Source organism: Etheostoma cragini, chromosome 18, assembly GCF_013103735.1.
Source record: "Etheostoma cragini isolate CJK2018 chromosome 18, CSU_Ecrag_1.0, whole genome shotgun sequence".
Lineage (NCBI taxonomy): Eukaryota > Metazoa > Chordata > Actinopteri > Perciformes > Percidae > Etheostoma > Etheostoma cragini.
The window spans coordinates 635,739-642,683 of record NC_048424.1 but is presented as its reverse complement, the minus strand read 5'-3'; the positions used below and the strand labels follow the sequence as shown (position 1 = coordinate 642,683).

General features: G+C 39.6%; 1 long non-coding RNA gene across 1 annotated transcript in view; it reads right to left on the bottom strand.

Moving 5' to 3' along the window:
* LOC117961212 overlaps nt 1-4,295 on the bottom strand; it is a 27,233-nt gene extending 22,938 nt beyond the window's left edge. The window contains exon 1 of the long non-coding RNA XR_004660346.1: nt 4,286-4,295. This is a non-coding gene — a long non-coding RNA (uncharacterized LOC117961212). The remainder of the gene's footprint in view (nt 1-4,285) is intronic.
* Between the last annotated feature and the right edge of the window lie 2,650 nt (nt 4,296-6,945).

The window sequence follows — 6,945 nt, the reverse complement described above, 5'->3', positions numbered from 1 at the left end:
GCACCGAGACCAACAGAAATCTTCAGTTTAAATGGAAAGAATCCCTCTAGTAAGGACTAAAAACCCTCTCACCACATCTGGTGTTGGTGCATTCATTCCTTATTGATCACCACTCCACCATGGCCTAGTGTTACATGCTGTCATGCTTGGGAAGTCCTTAACTTAACCAAGACCTGAGGGCGGCTTATTCAATTTTATAACATTTGGAGATAACAAATGGAAGTGTTTTTTGAAATAGTATTGAGTAAAAGTTGACATATTCCAGTCTGTGATTATCATCAACATCCATTCCTTTAATTTTAGTCTAAATAATTCCTAATTTCTGCTTTTCTAACTCAAACATTAGGTTTAATTTCCTAAAAATTATGTTTATTTATCATAAATTCCCCAAATAACTGTAAAATTAATGTCAATAAGTTAGTGTTATGTCCCATAGGACCTCGCGATACGATATCATCACGATCCTAACGCCACGATACGATGTTACTGCAATTTTAAACATATTGCAATATTCTGCATTATATTGCAATTTAGAACCTTTTTTCCTACTTCTAATTTTCCACATTTCAAATGACGTCCCCAAAAGAACTTATAAACGTCTGTTTTTATCTAAAAATCAACATTTTTATGTTAATCCCACTTGAATTTTATTGCTGCAAAATGGGATTATCAAGCAGACAAACTGACCAACACATATATATATATATATATATATATATATATATATATATATATATATATATATATATAATAAAAGATCCATACTTGGTGCCTGTGTATAGATACAGTATTACCACTGAAAATCCCAATACTATGCTGTATCAGGTTTTCTTTTTTTTAACAATAATACCCGAGAGACAACAATGCAAAAAGATAAAAGCATGAAAACATTGTAAAGACTTAAATACAGATAAATATAAAATTAGTAAAATGCACTAAAATCAAAGGGATAAAATAAAGTCAATTAAGATTGGGAAAGGCGCTCCTATAAAAGTTTTAAGGAGGGACTTAAAAGAGTTCCCCGACTCAGCTGACACACATTAGAGTCCATGTAACCTGAACAAATGGGGCCAGCGCGGATGGATTGCATCTAGTTAGATTACAACAACACGACTAACGCGGCCTAAATTTAATATTTTCTCAACTGTCTATATTATTGACCTTACCACACACACACACACAAGGTGGAGGAGAGAGAGATACCCGTTCCCCTTCGGGAGACTTCTTTAAATTATGACATAGGCTGTATACATTAGATTTAGTTAATGTTTTTTCTTATTTTAACAATATACAGACAGATGCAGTTCTCGCGTCACCCCCCTACTGGTTCCTATGACCCTACTGGTTCCTATGGCCCTACTGGTTCCTATGGCCCTACTGGTTCCTATGGCCACTTGGCCAGTGTGGATGCAAATGCAAAAACTGGTTTTGGGGGAGAGTAGTGATTAGAACTGTTGTGGACTCATCCTATAACCACGTTCCTGTAACTACTTGGTCGGAAAGTGGCTGTAGAAGCATGTTTTATGTGCAAAGTAACAACTGAAGGGTTTTGCTCATGTTGTTGAGTCAAAAGTACATTTTTCATCTGAAATCTGTACAGTAAACAGTACTTGACTGAATATACTTGGTCACATTCTACCCCCGGTGTTGGAAAGACGTTTGGGATTCTGTAGACGTCCACACAGAGCGCGCGCGGCCTACACGTGATCCATGGTAAAGCCAGTCTGTGGAGACAACCCCGCGGGAACCCCACCCTTGGCGTCGCACAGGAGTTGGAGTTGTTTACTCCGCTCTGATCCGTTCGGTGCAGAGCGGATCATGTGGAGGCAGTGTAGTTCTTATGAGCTTTGTTCCAGTTGCTAACAAAACCATAGCCATCAGATGCTTAATGGGGAAAATACAAATGCTAATTGGCTGTTTTATAGCACTGATATGACTTTAAACAACAGTTTAAACACAGTTTACTCATTAATAGCGATGCTATTTAATTTAACCCTTTTGTTGTCTTCCTGTCACCCACGAAAATAACAAGTTTTGGTCACTTTTTTCAACGTTATCGCCTTTTTCCCCACATTTTTGTCCCTTTTTTGTTTTCGGTGTTTTTTCCAAAGTTTTAATGTTGACATTTTCAGCGCTTATTTCGACGCCCAATTGTGAGATTTTTAAAAAAAAATTATTTTTTTAATGAAAACGGGTTAAATATGAGTGTTAACATAACTCTGTGTAGATACATTTTGAGGCAATAGGATTATCCGACTTTTATCTTCTGTCAGTTGAATTTAGATCCACTAACTGTGCAATAATGTACATTTGTGTGAAAAAGGGGGACGACATGCTCAAATAGGAAGAACAAAAAACATGTAAACAAAGGAAAGGAGAGAGCAAAGAAACAAGACAATAGAGAACAAAAACATGAGCAGAGAAGATCAAGAACCTGGAGACAATGCAAGATAAAAAGACTAAAAAAAACCATAAAGGACGCATGAAAGGAAAAAGGCAGCGAGCCAGAGGAGATGGGCCGACGCGTATGAGCAGTCATATGATATGGTTGGTATGGTTGTGCTGAAGGCCAAGCCAGCGTGCCCAGCGGTGATGAATTGGCCTTGGCATGGATGAGCCAAACAAACAGAGATGTGTATAGTGCATGACGACCGTCCTCGAGGCTCTGCAGGGGGACAATGACATTTCCCTGCTCGCTGCGTAACAACGGCTCCAGAGATCTGGCAGGACTCATATGCTGTAGGTACACAGCTGTTTATCTGTCTATCTGGGCATTAAGGAGACATATCTCAGGGGTTTTAGCAGGAGATTGGGGGGGGGGGAAATAAAATGCCATGCACTGCTTTTGGAAAATAACGATGGTTTATTTAAGCTGCAGAGATGCAAGGGACTTTACCCGCTAGAGGGCAGGAAGTAGACTCCAAAATAAAAGCACAGCACGAAGCCTTGATATTGAAGATCTTATGGCTATGTGTTAACAAACGATTCTACGTGTTGTTTACACTTTGAGCAGAAATGGAGCAACACGAGCATCCCATTCACCAATAAGTTCATGAATTAAAGTCCTGTATTAAGTGTTATTTCAGCGGTGGCTGCGTGTTTTGTGATATTGGGATTTTTCTTGTGAGTTAAATTCTTGACAAATCTGGATACTTTCTCATTTGCTTAACACTCGTGTTGTCCTCGGGTCAAATTGACCCATTTTCCTATTTAATAAACCTCATTTATAGGAAATGATACCTAATGTTTGAGTTAGAAAAGCAGAAATAAGGAATTATTGAGACTAAAATTAAAGGAATGGATGTTGATGATAATCACAGACTGGAATATGTCAACTTTTACTCAATACTATTTCAAAAACACTTCCCAAATGCTATAAAACTGAATAAGACGCCCCAAAATTAATGAAAGTAGAGATGTGTACTTGGCAAAGAGCGTTGGGTGGAATCAATCATGTTATTTTGGGGAATTAAAAAGACCGCGCGTGGACTGGTCATCGGGAAAGTAGCTAAGCTAACTGAGAGCCCCGGCTGTAAAGGGTTTAAGTTCCAAGTCCTTCACAATAAAAGCCTTCCGTTATTTTGGTACACGCATGTTTTTATTATGAATCAGCAAAATCCAGAATTGTTGGATCCATTAGCAGCAACGCGACCCAACTCCACTGTGCATTATTGTTGCTTAGCAACAGCTCTTTTTGACGAAAGCTGTCCAATCCATTGCAAGGAATGTTTTACAATCAAAGTCACCTAATTTCCTTCCATGCTCTTACACTCACATTGATTGATGCATTTTTCTGGTTCTCTGAACACCAATTATCACACACCATTGAGTAAAATTATGCAGTTTAAATTGCTGATAACATTGTTTTTAATACCCTGTAGATTTGTTATTTCCTGCTATTTGTCCTTACATTGAATACACTACAGTATCAGGCCTGAAAGTTACAACTATTTTCAAAAAGGAATACTGTGAATGTCTGATTTTTTTGTGAAAAAATGTCCGTCAGTGGATATCTTCAAATGTGGTGTTTTGTCTAACCAATAGTCCCAAACCCAACATATTTAATTTTAAATGATCTTAAAGAATGAAAAAGATGCAAATTGTCACATTTAAGAAGCTGGAACCAGCAAATACTTAATAATAATAATTAATAATACTTATTTCTTTATGAAATTTATATTTTTGCCAATTATTTCCCTCATCAAACTCCTTAAATAATCAGAATTGTTTTATCTGTATTGTAGTTCAACCTCCTGAGGGACACTGACTTCCTCTTAGGTTTGACTGGTTCATTTCATTGTGGATGAGGACAACTGTCCCTGATAACAGTTGTTGATTGTTGGGCTTTAATTTAATTAAATTTAACTTAATTTAATTTTGACTGTTTATTGATCCCCAGTGGGGAAATGACAACTGGGTTATTAAGCTTGTGTGTGTATTGTTGTGTATTTCTTGTGCACAGACTAGCGTTTGATGGAAAACGTCTGACGGGTTTAAGGATTTCTGTCGATCTGCATGAGGTCCTAGTTTCAATTTGAAATGTCTCTCCAGAGAATTTGAGAGTCTGCATCCATCAAACTCTCTCTGCCCGTCGTGCCGTCTCGAGGAAGAATTGCTTACATTGCTTCACTAGCTGTGTGGATCCAGTAATGCAGCAAACAGCAGCCTTCCATTGTCACCGCACTGATTTGTTATTGAGTCGGGATGCTGTTGATCGAATGAATATTTGGGATATTGTGTTCCCCAGAATGTGCTTTACTTTCAAAACTTGCACCAACCTCCTTAAGAGACTGTCAGATTGTCCCTGCACTCGCTCGATGCAGAGCTTAGGCTGAATCATTTTAAGGAGCACTTCAGCGAAATCGCAAGGTACAGAAGAAAATGAAAAGTACAAATCACAAGTCTAAGGCCTTCCCTTGCCAAGGTAGTTGTTGATGCACAGTGTTAAATTCCTCGGGTTGTCCAAAAGTTGCAGGAACAGCTGAGCCAGCTCAATCCGTTTATCATCGTTGGCGCCCACCAGGCCTCGGATCGGAGTCACCTCACTTTAGTTCACTTGGCCGTCTTCTGTCCCATAATTCATCCGAAGAGCAGAGAAGTGACGGCGAGATTCGCATATAACCCATCCTTGTCATCTTTTAATATTGGATGCTTGTTAGAGGGGACAAGATTAAATCTGTATGAATAACACATTGATTTGAAATGCTATCTCTTGCCATAAAGGTGTGTTAATGTCCAAAAGTAGCAGAAAAAGCTCCAGAAGCAATAGTGGGCCGTAATGGAAGAAGTACTCAGATCCTCCTCTGAAGGAATACTTTGCTGATTTTATTTAGATCTTATTATCTATTTTAAATTTAATATTTTTTCAACTGTCTATATTATTGACCTTACCACACACACACACACACAAGGTGGAGGAGAGAGAGATACCCATTCCGCTTCGGGAGACTTCTTTAAATTATGACATAGGCTGTATACATTAGATTTAGTTAATGTTTTTTCTTATTTTAACACTATACAGACCGATGCAGTTCTCGCGTCACCCCCCTACTGGTTCCTATGGCCCTACTGGTTCCTATGGCCCTACTGGTTCCTATGGCCCTACTGGTTCCTATGGCCCTACTGGTTCCTATGGCCCTACTGGTTCCTATGGCCACTTGGCCAGTGTGGATGCAAATGCAAAAATTGTTTTTGGGGGAGAGTAGTGATTAGAACTGTTGTGGACTCATCCTATAACCACGTTCCTGTAACTACTTGGTCGGAAAGTGGCTGTAGAAGCATGTTTTATGTGCAAAGTAACAACTGAAGGGTTTTGCTCATGTTGTTGAGTCAAAAGTACATTTTTCATCTGAAATCTGTACAGTAAACAGTACTTGAGTGAATATACTTGGTCACATTCTACCCCCGGTGTTGGGAAGAGGTTTGGGATTCTGTAGACGTCCACACAGAGCACACACACACACACACACACACACACACACACACATAAAGAGGAAAACAAACAGCTCCACCCCATGGTGCTGGGGGCTGGTGGGGGGGGACGCGGGAGCTTGATCCTGGAGAAATGTCAAGCTAAGCATACATCAATGGAGGCAAGGCGGGGCTGTCAGGGAGCATTAATGCAACACGTTTGATGTTTAAGTAATGAGGACATGCTGCACACATGGGCAAACATGCAGGGACGCAAACAAGTGCCAGCGCGGCATGGCCAATCAACCGGAGAATAAGACTAACAGAGGGAATCAGAAACAAACAGACAGGATGAATGGAGGAAAAACACAGAGACCACCAAAGGGTTTCTGCTAAGGAATATGCGATATTCATAGGATGAAGAACGCTATTTCATTAGCAATATTAGCATGCATGTTATTGGCAGTTAGCCTCTTTAAATGGAAATGTTTTGGCAATGTCTGCTCAAGACTGGGACATTTCTACAGCCTCAGAACAGCTCTTGATTGATGGCTAAGCTGCCAAATGTCTGGAAATGTAGAGTTGTTTTGGTATAATTAGTCCTCAAATGCATCTTCCAACTGCAGTACTTTGATGAGGTGACAAAACTATTAATATTTCGTCCTGGTCACAGTTTTGGATGAATCAGATGTATATTTTTATTTACATTTTTCTTTGCAGTATCTTATCAGGGTTACCAAATAGATTTTCTTTTGCACGCCACTGTGGGGTTTCTGCAGGTATTACGTTTATTATACTGTGCTGTGTTTCCTGAAGTGAGATTAGTGAGATGCTGTATTTGCACAAAAAAAAACAATTGTGTTGACAAAATGGAGTCTGGCCAAGTGAAAACTCAGTTCGTTAAATGTGTTCAGTCTCCCAGTCTGCACCAGCAGCCGAGGCTGCAGCAGTCACCGGAGTGGCCGCTCATCCGGTTATTTCCACATCGCGTCATCGTTCTCACTTCAGCTTCACTTGACTCATTTCTGATCGGTT